Here is a 15,337-nt window from a genome sequence, read left to right as displayed (position 1 = left end):
CACTGTCCTTGGACTTTCTCAAGGCTAGAGCTCTACCACTTGGGCCTCAGCATCAGTTCTGGCTTTTTGCTATGTATGTGGTAATGAAGAATTGAACCCGGGTCTTTGTGCATGCTAGGCAAGCACTCTACCACTAGGCCAAACTCCTGGCCCAAAACTGTATTATTATTATTTTTTTGTTTTTTTCTTTTTTGGTACTGGGGATCAAACCCAGGATGTTGCACTTGCTAGGCAAGTGCTTTGCCACTGAGCTACATCCCAGCCCCACTGTGGAGTCTTTTGATGATACTATATAAACATACAGAATTCACTTCAGACTAGCATTTTAAGGTGCTGTTAGAAAATAGTTGCCAGCCTGGGTATAGGTATACATTTGTGAACAGTTGCAACCACTCCCCAATAAGTAACATGGTGTTTTGTGGTACCAGAATTTGAATCTTTGCTTGTTTGGCTAGATTCTCTACCCCTTGAGCCACTCCTCTGAGCCAGTTTTATGCTTTCTAATTGGAGATGGAGTTTCTTAGACTTTTCTGCCTGAGCTGGCCTTACACTGACCTCCAGTCAGCCTCCTGAGTAGTTAGGTTTGAGCCACCAGCATTTACCTACTTAGCACCAAGCATTAAAAGGTGCTAAGAAGAGTAAAACGTGGCTTCCTTTTGTTGGTACCTCACATGTGGCTTTTGTGGATGCAGACCTTGCTTAAATCTAAGTGACTTCCTTCCCAGGCTTCATCCTGCAAAGTAAGCTTAAAAACAGTTCTTCCATTCTTTTTCCCTTTGTGCCACTTGGAATGAAGCTTCTTTAAAATACGTCACCATTTATCTATTAGGGGAGCGTACTTGTTTATATTCTGCTGGACTCATGCTTTCCCGAGCGATTAAATGTCTATGGACTGTAGGGAGCCTCTGCTATACACAAAGGAGTGGGAGAAGTGGCAAGTTCAGGCTAACAGCGGATGACCCCCGGGGTCTCTTGGGGCCATATAATGGTCACTATTCACCGGACAGTTGCTGGCTTTGAGAATGGTCAGTGAATTGGGGTCCTTGTTTCAGGCTCAGCCATCAGGGCTGCAAGAGTCTGCATGAGTGGTTGGATTCCCTGCCTCTTCCCCTAAATGAGGAGGGAGACAGTGAACCTTGGATATGCAGAGTTAGACAAGGAGTCATTGCAAATGGAATTTTTGAATCAAGCTGGTATTCCTGTGTAGTAGTAATTTTTTTTTTTAAAGAAAAATCTCAGAACATGGCTGGGAAGGTGGCTTAGTGGTAGAGTGTTTGCCTAGCATGCATGAAGCCCTGGGTTTGATTCCCCAGTATCACATAAGTGATAGTAGAAGTAGTGTTGTGGCTTAAGTGGTAAGAGTGCTAGCTTTGAGCAAAAGCAGCTCAGGGACAGTGCTCAAGCCCAGAACAAAGCCCTTTATATAGCCAGACTGCTACTTAGTACGTTTCAAACTCTAAAAAGTGACTTTTCTAACTACCATGTTTTTACTCATAGATGAGTCTAGACCTTAAGAAAAAAAAGTGTAATTGTAGAACTGGTGGAGAAGGAGGAGAAAAAAGGCATGTGTGTCCGAAAAAGTTGAAATTGCTAAAAGGGAGGAGGAGAACAAGGGGCTAAGAGCAATATAGATGGAGTGTATTTGATGAAAGTATAGGATGTGCATGTTGTAATATTACCATGTGGCCCTTTCTATAATTAATGCTAATAATTTCCTGTCATTCAGCTAGTAACTACCTCTGCTCTTGAGACATAGAAAACACACACATATGCACTCACATCCTGGCCCAGTTGCCTGATACCACGTGAACTGAGGGACATGAAATTCACAGGCAAGTGATATAGTGCATATGCATGTATGTATATTTGTATATATATATATATGCATGCATGAGTGTATAGCCAGGGTTTTGCTTTTCTGTGTGGGATGGGGATTTTTTTTTTGAAAGTGATTCAATGTGATACCATCAAGAATTTTCCTAGCCAGGCATGGTGGTGCTTGCCTGTAATCGCTACAATGTGAGAGGTGGTACCCATTGTTTCCTCCGCACATGCTGTTGTCCTTTCCTGCAACGTCCTTCCTATGCCTATCTTCCCATCTCCTAGGCTCAATCTCCTCCTTCATGGGGTTTCTGCTTCTCTTGAGACTCAATCCTTACATGTTTCCTTTCATGACTGTTGGGCCTTCTTCTAGCTTTTTGAGTTCAGAGGGCCTGCCTGATTCTTTCTTCCCATGTCCTGAGTGTCTGACAATGCGAAGACTTCTCCAGCAACAAGTCATGGAGCTGCGCCGAGCTAGCAAGCTTTGCATATGAGGGACAGTTACAGAACTCCAAGATGAGGCTGAGAATCCAAAGAGGATAGGGCTGACTAGGACATGGGACTAAGTGAGACCTTGTGCTGCTCATTCTCCTCTCTGTGATCTGCTCAGCATGTTGACTATCTTCTCTCTCTGCAGTCCGGTTGTCCTGGTTAGCCAAAGATGGAAACTCTGTTGGACAGTGGCAGCCTCTGGTCCCCAGCTCCTAAATCAATAAGGACAAGCCTGCAGTCTCGCTCAGGTCTGGCACAGCTGTGGCTCTGCCCCCAAGGGTTGGAAGGGTCATGTTGCAAATGGCAGGTGCCAGGAGCCCTTGTGGGCTGGTAGTAGTGTGGGGCTAGAGGGAGAGGGGCACTGTTAAGAGGTCACTGCAGACTGGGCAGATACCCTCAAGAGCTCTGCATTCCACCCAAAAAGTCTGTTAACCAGATTCCTGCCTTCTGCTTTCACTGAAGCCTGAATGGCTTTTTCTGCTCCACTTCTTCCTGATTTCTGCCAGTCACTGTGCAGGTGGGCAGTCAGTGTCCCACTGGCAGTTTTAGCGAACTGTCTTGTGCAGCCAGGTGTTTCCTTCACAATAAAAACTCTTACCAAGTATTGCTTGTTCTAGAAGTATGTAGAATCAGCTTTGCCTTCCTTATGCCTGCACCTGGATGGAGTAGGAGAATTGGAGTGGGGGGAGGAGCTGCTGGCAGCAGCTGTGTTTATTTGCTCTGGTTTCTGGGGAAGGCACTGGGCTTCACATCTGTATCTCACATGTGTGTCTCCAGACCATGCTGGTCAAGCCATGTGACAGGTGAACCTAAATCAGTCAGGGTCAGTGGCTGCTAAAGCTGACAGATCACAGATAACATGGGAGGCATGCCTAGCCCTGTGGAATGTCCAACTGGAGGAAGCCAGCGGAACAACCAATCTGCAGATAAGAGAAGCGAGGTTCCAGCCACGGGGTTAGACAAGGTCAGCTGGTGGTTGAACAGGTTCTGGATCCTGGCTTCCTGACTGCCAATCTAATGGGTTTTACGGAACCCATTTATATTTCATTCTGAAATACTGCCCTCTCCCCCCGACTTTAAAATACCTTCTTTGGAGGTTACAGGATGGCGCTCAGTGGTATAGCTCTTGCCTAGCATGCACAAAGCTCTGGACTCATGGCTTTGCATCGCTAGCAAAGCACACGTGCACATACACACTCCCCCGCCACCCCTCCCACACTCTGTGGGGCAAGCCAGTTCAGAGATACAGTGCCTGCCTAGACCTCTTACTTGGGCACATTGTCCTCATCTATAAACCAGGATGCAGACTGCTTCTAGAGGAGGCAGTGTATGGAGAGGATGCCCACTACAGGGGCTGTAATAACACAATAACACCACAATGAACATCTCAGATTTTACTATGCACAGTTGACCTCAGAACCTTGTCACTGTAAATCTTGTCAACAAATATAAGAAGGGCTGGAGTTCTGTATTTCAAATGAGCCTCCTGACTATGCTGTGGCTGCTGGTCCTTTGGGACCACTGTGTGTCATGTGGATTTTACCAAATACAAGATATAACCTGAATCCTTAAGGAAGCCGATATGCCATAGTAAATACATAACCGTTTCTCATTTTAAATGATTAGTTTGACCTCACTTCTAATCTGCTGCTAAAACCTTATGATACGGATCCTCCAACCGGTAATCCAATCTCAGTAGTGAGAGTTTGCACTCTGCACTCTGCCTCTTACCAGCCACATCATAGATCCTATCACCTATCAGGTCATTACCTAGGTGGCAGGTAACCAATCACCAGCCACCCGATAATTACCCAATACCCCTTATTCCCTTCTTTTGTACTAAGCAGGCCCCAAATTTATTTGAGGTAGGAGTATGACAACTATTTCTTATGCTTTTTTTTTTTGTTGTTGTTGTTGAGATAGCCAATAAGTTGGAAAGCCAGTAAGTTGGAAGGCAAGATGTCCAGAAAATATTTTTTTTCCTTTTTTTGGTGTCAGTCTTGGGGCTTGAACTCAAGGCCTGGGAGCTGTCCCTGAGTCAAGGCTAATGCTTTATCACTTGAGCCACAGCTCCATTTCTGATTTTTTGGTGTTTAATTGGAGATAAGAGTCTCATGGACCTTCCTACCTTGAACCATAACCCTCAGATCTCAACCTCCTGAGTAGCTAGGATTACAGATGTGAGCCACCCACCCCAGCCAGAAAATATTTCTTAAAGAGAATTTCCCAGCAAATAGGAAATCTTTTCTCTTATCCCCTGCCTGGAACACATACATAATGGCTGGAACTTTAACAGCCAACTGAGAACACAAGTCACCTCAAGGATGGAACTTCATGATAAGCATAAAAATAAATAAATAAATCTGTGATACATTGGTGGTGTCACAAAGCCACTGTGCAGATGTTTCTCAACTACATTCCAGTCTTCATTTACACCAAAAGAAAACCCTCAATGTTCAGCCATTTGTATGTGAAGATTGCTAAGCGAAATATAACCATCACTACCAGTTTAGATGTACATTAGCAGGCCAGACACAGGTTTAAATCTTCTTGAATCCTAGCTGCCATCCTGCAGACCACCCTTTGCCAGGATTCATGGGTGGATTCAGAAGCCCGGATTGCTGCTGTGACTACCTTCCCTGTGAGACTCAGTCCCCTTGCCTGTGGAGTAGGGAGGAGGGATGAACGTGCGTGGCACAATGTCCCATGTAGAAGTGGATTCCCTGGAGGGGCTCCGGGTGGCAATCAGTGAGTGGTGGTGGCTCATCCAGAGGACAGGGATGACACTGAGGGAGAGGCATGATGGCTGAGTGAGCACCACAGCTTCCAGTGTACCCAGAAAGGCTGAACTTGTGACCCCTTCTCATATTCAATGTGGAAGGAGGCAGGGAGAAAGAGCTGCTTTCAAGGTGACCTTGGGAAACATGAGTCTACAATTCCCAAACCCATCCTGGAGGCCTGGAAAGGGCCACTCCTCTCACTGCTTTGCTGCTGAGCCCAGATATCTCTCTCTAGCTGCCTGCTCTTAGCTGCCTAGCGTCCCTTGTCTTTGGCACGGAGCACTGGCCCTCTCCTCATGACCAGAGCCCAGAGTAACCTACGTCCACCCATGATGGAATTGTCCCCACCTTCTCTATCCAAACCTGAAAACGTTTGCTTTTCATTTCTTTCCCATCCTTCAAATTTAGCACCATCAATTCTGGCCCTTTCTTCCAATGCACACTGTCACATACATGAGTAGCTAAGGTATTCCTGAAGTACAAAATCCATATCTGTGCATTGAACCGCAGATAGTAAGAGCTGCACTTACCTTTAGGTGCAGAAGTGGGGCCATAAACCAGGGACACATGGTGCCATTTCACCCACTCCGTGCTTGTCCTGATGGCTCTGCTTTTTGTCTTTGCTCAGCTGCTGTGTGGTCTCAAGACACCTGTGTTTCCTTATGGCCTCCTGGTCTTTTAAATTTTGATAGGATTGCAGTGACAATCTATGTGAATCCATAGAACGCATACCACCCATTTCTCTGTTCATGTGCATTCTATAACAGATACCTCACACCATACATATTTCCTGGCCTTCCTGATTTTTTTTAAAATGAAGAATAGGTATGTGTGGTGGGGGCAGGATGATAAAAGGCAACCAGGATGAAAGTCTGTCTCTCCACACTCTGTCCCCAGGTTCCATTCTTTAGAATTACCTTCTGTAAGTTTAAATGAACACTGCTATTTTGTTGGATATTCTAGAATGAAAGATAGGGATTTTCCTGTTCACCCTGGGCTAATGACAGGGTTCCAGATAGATTCAAGGAAAATCCCAGAGAAGCTGAACTACAACAAGGAGCTCTTGTCATAGCATGATGGGTGTAGAGCCATGGCATGAGGCCAGACAGAGGTGACAGCTGGTTTGGAAAGTGTCCCTAGTGCTCCAGCAACAATCAGTACCCAGAAGGAACAGGGCCAGCTCTTGTCAGTGGGTGTTCATGCTATTTGAACCCCTGAGCCTTGTAGAGAGCAGACACAGTGGGGCTTTGTGAGAAGCTGAACTACAACATCTCAGGAGGGGAAAGTATAGATGTGAGAGGCCCAGACGTAATCGCACAGCTGACACGGCTGTCAGTCCCAGGGTACAGGAGACTAGCCATAGGGCTTTGGAGTGGGACCAAAGATTGACTGTTGATTGTTCCTTGGTGGGGACTCTCTGAAATAAAGAGTTCAATCGGCACACACAGCTTTCCCATCTGTGTGGCTGCAGAACTGGCCTTGCCTTCTTCCCAATGCAAGTTTAGAATGCACCGGGACCTGAGCCTCTCTGGAAAATATGCTACTAGTGAAGTCTCACTCCCTCATCACTAAGGAACAGACCAGCATGCTCCGCCCACCTGCCACCATTTTCTCTTTGTTGTTGTTGGTAGTGGTATTGGTACAGATCTTAAGGTGTGAACTTAGGGTTTGAGAGCTGTCCTTTAGCTTCACTCAAAGCTGGTGCTCTACCCCTTGAGTTACAGCTCTACCTCTAGCTTTTTGGTGGTTTAATTAGAGACACGAATCTCAGATTTTCCTGCTTGGGCTGGCTTTGAATAGGGATCCTCATATCTCAGCTTCCTGACTAGCTTGGATTACAGGCATGTGTCACCAGTGACCAGCTTTTGTTCCCCCCACCCTTTTTAAAGAGCCATAGCTGGCTCAGGGACAAACAACCTACGAAGACTGAATTTATCCCAAATGAGGAAAGAAATGGAATCTGGAACTCCAGTTCAGTCTAGGATATGCTTAGAGTGGTTGTCAGAGCCTGGAAGAAGGATTAGCAGTTATTTCATTTCCCAGAACAAATTCATCAGTGCACTGAACAAGGCCTCTTTGCCTTAATCTAGGGCATTGTTTCCCTGGAAATATTGGGTGACCACGGCTTTTCAGGATGAAATATAGAAAACTTTGATCAAGGTCCTAAACTCCCCACCCTCCCTTTTAAAAAATTACAAAGTAGCTTTGAGGAAGGGGTTGGATGCTTACCCCTAACTGATCAAATACCCAATGTGTTTCTGTCATTAGGCAGTTTGCAAATTCTTCCCTGCCTTTTGCTGTGACTTTAGGTGGGACCCACACAGTGCCAGGATCAAGACTATTTCCCTTGCAGGAAGTCACTGGCTGTCTTATGGCTGTCTTTTGGCAGTATGAGGGTCCCACTGGTGGGAACTTCAGTCTCACTATGGAACGGCAGTGTGTGGAGAGCTGTGGATATCATTTCTGGGTCTTGTTCCTCGATACAGAGGGTAAAGTTGTCACTTAGGGACAAGTGGATGGACATTGGGAGAGGTTGAGGGCTGCTCTAGTCAAGTAGGCTTATGTTTAGAAGCCATTCTGCTATTCAATAATCTGCTTATTAGCTCACATGGTTGTATGTTCTCACATGGTTCGTGTTCTGTCATGAGTGAGGTGTTTTGGGTTACATGGAACAATGAGAGTGTGCCAAAATTGTTCAGTGGGCAGGCACTGGTGGTTCACACCTGTAATTCTAGCTATTCAAGACTCAGATCTGTGGGTCTATATTCAAAGCCAGTCTGAGCAGATGAATCTGAGACTCTTGTAGCCAGTTAACAAGCAAAAAGCCTGAATCAGAGGTGTGGTCAGTCTTGATTAAAAAAAAAAATCAGGAAAGAGCAGAAATCCCTGAGTTCAAGCCAAAGTAATCTCTCTCTCTCTCTCCCTCTTTACCTCCTCTCACACACATACACCCCTGAAAAACAAAAACCCAATCAGGTAAACAAAAAACAGTGCAATGCACTCCCAGGCATGGTGTTTCTGTGGGAGCTACTAGCAGTGACCCCAGTCATCAAGAGACCAAGCAGCCACTATTAGAAATTAGGTGCCCTGTGCCTGAGCTGAAGCCATTGCCTGTACTTTTGAGGGGTTGGGTTGATGAGCTTCCCTGACTCATTAGAGTTCCGCCCTCAGTTAAATGAGGTCTCTGTTGGACAGCTTGAGGGACGCTTGGGTGTGTTCATTCCTGGAAGGTCCCCGCTGAACTCTGGTTGTCCCCGAGGTGGCCCCCATAGTATTGCTGCTTCATAGCACATGTCAGAAATACCTGCCGGAGCCAAAATACCTGCACAGACACTTCTGGGCAGGGGTAGAGCAAGAGATGGGAGGTGAATCTGGGGGCAGTGAGCAGAAGTCACACTGTCACCATCGAGGTCACACTGCAAGGCTGGGCTTTTGTTAGATGGTGGAGGGTTGAAGATACCAGGTGAAGGAGTAGGGTGAGCAGGTTTGGGCTTGAACAGCCACAGGCCAGGAGCCTGGGCTCCATCACTAGGTGGGAGACAGGCTATCAATTGTGGATTCTCTGCAGAACTGTCAGGTGGCCCTATTTTGCTGGAAGTGAAGAGAGAAGGTGACTTCAGGTGGGAGCATTTACTGGGAAGGAAAGGAAGAACAGGATAGGTGGGGAGGCAGGGCTTGGAACAGGAAAACAAGTTTGAGAGTTTTGAATTAGAGGTGCTGGTGGGATGTGGATGTCAAGCAAATGAAGACTATAGTGGGGTCTGTGTCACCCCCCCCACATACATACATATACATACACACACACACTCATTCACACACTGTTTCAGGCACCTTGTGCATACTGCTGTCTTTAACCTTAACAGCTCCATAAAGCTGGTGCTTTTATTACCATTGTCACATGAAACAGCTGAGACCCATCAACATTAATTTGCTTGACATGATCCAGCCAGGGCCTGGATCTGACCTCAGAGCCCAATGGGCTCAGTGCTCCGTGCTGCTTTGTGACATGGGGAGATCTTAGTCGGAAGCTCAAGTCAGACCCGAGCGACTGCTGTACAGGGGGACATTTGCAGCCACAGTGGGGGACACCAAGGCAGGGGGCATTGATCCTTTGGCTGAACAGGTTAAGGTAACCACATTGGTTAGGTACCCTCAAATGGTGCCCCGGGGGGGGGGGGGCAAAGCTCCTGAGCCCCTCCAGACACCTCACTTAGGGGATGGGAGAAGAGAGCTCATCTGATAAATGGTAACCTTAAGAGCCTACATGTAAGTGCTGAGAGGGAGCTGTGCCACTAGGAAGACAGTGTGCTAGGCCAGTCCTTGGCACTAAAGGACAGTGAGCTCATGACCTAAATGACAGAACTCTAAACTGCTCCCTTCCCTTATGACTTTTTTTTTTTTTTTTTTTTTTTTGCCAGTCCTGGGCTTGAGCTCAGGGCCTGAGCACTGTCCTTGGACTTTCTCAAGGCTAGAGCTCTACCACTTGAGCCTCAGCACCACTTCCGGCTTTTTTCTATGTATGTGGTACCGAGGAATCGAACCCGGGTCTTCATGCATGCTAGGCAAGCACTTTAACCACTAGGCCAAACTCCCGGCCCCTCCCTTATGACTTTTAAAACTCCCATATCCCCGGAGCTGACAAGCCAAAGGCTGGTGAAGAACATATAACTCACTGCTACTTTCTAAATGAGAAAACTGAGGCCTGAAGTAATTAATTGGCATGGCCTATATTTTCCAGTTGGTTGCAGTAGCTGAACCAGTACTTTCACCAGAAGCTGTAAACACTGGGAAAATACACACCAGGAGTTTCTGCTTGCTTGGGGACAATGTGTGACCATGAGCTTCACTCCCCAGCCATTTTCTTTTCTGTCTTGCCAGGCAGAGCTGGTGTGGGGCTTCTCAGTGCTCTTCCATCTCCCTATTGCCTATTTGCAGATAAGAAGCTAAAACCCATGTATAAAGCACTTACCCTGTATGCCGCCTCTCTGCTTCCAGAGCAAGACTCAGCCTAGCTGCTTGGATGTAAAATCTAGAGGACCGAGGTAGCCAGCAGGGTTTTAAAAACTAAGGCCCTACAATGAGGGGGACCCTGGATAAGGGAAGAGAGGTTCTCTTTGAGCTGTTCTCCCTGGCTGGGATCAGCTGGCAGAGTGATTTCTGGCCCACTGCAGCTGGCCCAGCCCAAAGGCTTGTTAGCCACAAAGACTCCAGCCCATCCCCACCCAGATCTGCTAGGTGGGTGCCCGCATATTAACAAGGTCCACAGGTGTTTCCTGGGAAAGTGTGAGTTCAGTGAGCAGCCCCTCACTAGGTTAGACATTTACCCACCCAGGGGAAAGGTCCTGTATTTGCTGGGCTGCAGATTTTGTAGTCCAGTGATATATATATATATATATATATATATATATATATATATATATATATATATATAATTTTTTTTTGCCAGTCTTGAATTCAGGGCCTGGGCACTGTCCTTGGAGACTTTTATCTCAAGGCTAGTACTCTGCTGCTTGAGCCACAGCACACTTCAGCTTTTTCTGTGCATGTGGTACCGAGGAATCAAATCCAGGGTTTTGTGCATGGTAGGCCAGCTCTCTACCACTAGACTACACTCCCAGACCCCCGGTGATTTTTTTTCCCTTCTAGAAAACCCAGCCCTTTGCTTCCCTCTAAATATTTGAGAAGACAAGTTAGTAACTAGATTTTATAAGCTTTTTTTTTTTTTTCTGGTCCTGGGGCTTGAACTCAGGACCTGAGTGCTGCCCCTGAACTTTTTTGCTCAAGGATAGTACTCTACCAGTTGAACTGTAACTTTACTCCTGGCTTTTTGGTGCTAAAGAAGAGTCTCACAGGCTGGGCAGGTTGGCTCACGCCTGTAATCCTAACTACTCAGGAGGCTGAGATCTGAGAATCAGGGTTCAAAGCCAGACCAGGCACAAAAGGACCTGAGATTCTTATCTCTAACTTCTAGAAAATGGGAAGTGGGGCTTGGCTCATGGGTATGGCAGTAGCCTTGAACTGAAGAGCTCAGGGACAGTGCCCAGGCCTAGTTCAAGCCCCATGACCCACCAAAGAAAGGAGAGTCTCAGAGTTTCCTGCCCAGGCTAGCTTTGAACCACAACCCTCCTTGGTCTCCTAAAGAGCTAGGATTACAAGCATGAACAAACCACTTGTGCCTGGCTGAAAGATTTTTTAAAAATAGGACAATTGGACAACCCAGTCTTCTAAACATGTGGGCAAATTGTCTACCCTTGGTGATCTATCTCTGGCTGATACCAGTATCTGTGATTGCACAAGTCCTTTATATAAAAAGACAAACTATTTGCATAGGACCTGCTCACATCCTCCTTTATACTTTAAGCCAGTCTTTATTATAATACCCAGTACAATGGAAATGCTGGGTCAATAATTGTCATAGTGTATAATGTAGGGAACAAGATGGAAGATCCAGTGTATGGTAAAAAGTAAAACTACCTTGAGCATCTGCTTAGGGCCAGGTAAAGAACCTCCAGATATTATGACTGTAATATCACTGAAATGACCCTGAGTGATCTAACAAAAGGTTCACTTATATTCACTATCTTAGAAAGGCAGAGTTGGGAAGAACTTTTTCTTTTTTGGTGTGTGGGTACTGGGGCTTGGATTCAGGGCCTGGGAACTATCCCTTATTTTTTTTTTTTTTCCAGTCCTGGGCTTGAGCTCAGGGTCTGAGCACTGTCCTTGGACTTTCTCAAGTCTAGAGCTCTACCACTTGAGCCTCAGCACCACTTCTGGCTTTTTTCTATGTAGGTGGTACCAAGGAATTGAACCCAGGTCTTTGTGCATGGTAGGCAAGCACTCTACCACTAGGCCAAACTCCCGACCCCTCCCTTAGTTGTTTTATTCAAGCTGGCACTCTAGCACTTGAACCAGACTGCCACTTGTGGCTTTTTGCTGGTTAATTAGAAATAAGTGTCTCATACATAGATTTTCCTGTCTGGGATGGCTTCTAACCAGGATCCTCAGATCTCAGCCTCCTGAGTAATCAGGATTATAGACATTAATTTACATGCAAACAATACTTCCCTGCATTATCACAAATAGAAGCCTGCCTGTACCATCACTGACTAATATTATTTTGCTGATCATATGACCTGCACCTTTTCTGAGCCCTTTTCCCAGCCCAACTAAGCATTTTATTTTTGGTAGTTCTCCTGGTAATAAAACACACAGTAGTCAAAAGAAAACTTTTTTTAGGTTTTTTTTTTTGGTTTGTTTTTAAAGAAACTGCATACATAATCAGACAAACAATAATTTAAATACCATGCAGTTTCTGGTATGTACAAAACCTAGGCCATAGAGATCCAGTTTAATTCATACACCATCTTCCTCATACAGCCAACCTGGAAGAGCACAGACGCTCACCACACGCACTCACTCCTATACAAAGACAAACTATGTACAGACACCGGAGAGCAACTGCAAAGAGCCACCAGGCTTGGGGGAATCACCAGACAAATGGGAAGAAAAAGTCACCACAGATGACCTTTTGCCTCCCCGGCTGTGCAAGGAAGGGGTGTGTGACTGCCTGAAATTCCACACCACAATTTTCAATCAGCAAATATAAATACAGGTTCAGAAGCGGGAGAAAAATAAACTCAAGAGCTTCTCATCACAATGGACCATAATCTCCTTGTTTGCTTTTCTCTCCTCTGATAGAAAGGCTAAAGTTTTCCATCTTTTACAGGGCTTTGAGGGTCTTCAGGGAAGAAAGAATATGAAAGTTAGCAGGAATTTCACAAAAGCAAATAGGCCAGAGTCTAATCCAGGGCAGAGTCTGATTATGACAGGGAAATGATGTGAATTCAAATGACAGAACGCTCCACAGGCATGGAGACACTCACACTAAGAACTACATATTTTTCAGAAAGGGTACATTGGAAGCTGTCTAGCCAACCTCTTCTCCTTTCACCTGCTTAATTTATGTCAAATTGTCATTTGGGGAAGTAACACAAGTTGCTTCAGTTGTAATATGGCAAAAAAAAAAAAAGAAAATTGTGGATAGATCTTCCTAAAGAGACCTTAGAGTTTGTTGGTTTGCTTTTAAGAAAGAGACAGCAGAGGGGCCCCGTCCTGCAGGCTGCTGAGCTAGGTAAAGCCACTTAATGTGGGTTTGTCATAGCTGATCCTGAAGGTCAGTGACCTTTCAAGAGTATGAGAGGTGCACCCTTGACTGGGAGCCAATGTCTTCTGCGAAGAGCGTCCTTTTAGCAGGAAGAGAAGTGGAGACTGTTCACTTCCGCCCATGCAGAGAAGGGATTGCTGTCTCAGGGGACTTGGGAGGACAAGCTGGCCTGTGGCCTGACTACAGGGGCATAAGTTTGGGCTTCCTCTTCCCAGAGGGAAGGCCGCAAGAACCCAGGCCAGCAGGGAAACCCTGGGCCTTCCGAGGAGGAGTCAATGGAATGAGTTCCCTATGACTCACTCCTGGCTGGGGAAGGTCTGGAAGTCAGGCCAGGGCACCACGTGCCTCCTAAAGCACAGCTGCTGGTTAGAGGAAGTGCCCACCTCAGGCCATAGCCAGGCAGGGCACTTCTGCCTGCCCACAGCACGTGTCTGCCCTAGAGCAGCTCAACACAAGAGCCCTGCGGTCTCATCCTACCATGTGCACATTCAAACGTCAGTAAGCCTTTCCGGAGACTGTGTTTACAGCCAACGTTAACATCGTGACCATTTTCCCTGAATACCTCTCCTAGCTGCAGGAATGATTCCAATTCAACATTCAAATAATGAAAAGATCTAGCGAGAGTGGTGTCCTTGGGCTGGACAAGGGTCATGTGCTGCCTTGTGGAGATACCCTGAGCTCCCCCGCCCCCCCCATCCACCCCACCACCCCATATCTGTCTTGCCATGGAGACTTTAATGCCTGCAAGGGGAAGCATGGCCTCATGAATGGGTTTTACATACTAAAAGTAATTGGGTTCCCACACAGCTGGTGGTGGGCCATTGTTTCTCTTAAGTATAGCCAGGCTGGCATCTTTCTGACCCTGGGGTGTCTGTGGTGGAGAGAGAGCCATCACCAAGGAGGATTGTGGTGATCCTAAAGCAAGACACACCACACCACAACGGGGCTCAGAAGAGCTCCGGTAAGGACATATCACCCCTGTGGCAGGCCTGATTAGCATACTTGTTAAGAGTTTGGGCAACCAAACTATAGGGCCCTTGTCAACAGAGCTTGCCTTCCTGGGGTCCCAGTACACAAGACTGTTGGAGGCACATCTCCAGCCTGCCACCCTCAGCAGAGAGGAAGGATTATCTCTGGATAGGTGGAGCAGGGAGGTGCTCTGTGGGCTGCCATGGCTGGCCCCTACTCAGCTCTGGACACTCATCTGTCAGAGAAAAAGAGAGTTGGAAGGCTATGGAGAGAGGTGCTGGGGTTCCAGTCTCTCAAGGGCTGGAGGGCCAGTCTTACGGGCATAACTTCTGGTCTCCATGCCTGATCCTCAAATCAGAAGCCATTAACGTTCAGGCCACATAACTGTAGACCCTAGTGGGCACAGGGCAGCTGAAGGACATTGGCTAGAGTTTCTGACCCTGACAGGATCCTCATGTTCATATATAAGTGAACACCATATTTTCCATGGCGTTCAGTTGTGTGGCTCACCTATGACACTGGGCTTCCTGAACACGAGTGGGTCAATTAGTTTGAACTGATTAGATGACAACTCTCTGGGTAGGCATCTCAGCTCAGGCTAAGGGGTCAGCATGGAGCTCAGTACCAGCTCTCCCCATCCGGTTCACCCATGCTCAGGATCAACAGGCGAGAACACAGACTCCCCCAGGAAAGAACTGAAGAGAAAGGATAGGAGTGACCCGGAAGTACTCCTTCCTTTATCCTCCTCCTCCTCCACCTCCTCCTCAGGGATTCCCCAAGTCACATCTGGAGCCAGTGCATTGGGCCAAGTCTAGTAGGCCAACTTTGTACAGTCACCCCCACACTCGACGACACCTCCCACCTTCTTGGACTCAGGTGACAGCCCCTTGTGAGGAAGGAATTCATTGCAGACTAAACCAACACGATGCCTATTGAGCCTAGATGGAGAGGATGAGGACCACTCCATCGCAGCGAGGTCTTCAGTCTGGGCCCTGTTGGCTGCTTGGGACCCATTTTGGTACTGGAAGTAGAGCCTGCTGTTCTGATGGAGCATCGGTCACCATCACTATGTTGTCACACATAGAATCCCGATTGTGTTTCCTTTTATTTC

This window comes from Megascapheus bottae, chromosome 22 (genome assembly GCF_031878675.1).
Source record: "Megascapheus bottae isolate mThoBot1 chromosome 22, mThoBot2.hap1, whole genome shotgun sequence".
Lineage (NCBI taxonomy): Eukaryota > Metazoa > Chordata > Mammalia > Rodentia > Geomyidae > Megascapheus > Megascapheus bottae.
This window is presented reverse-complemented; position numbering follows the sequence as displayed.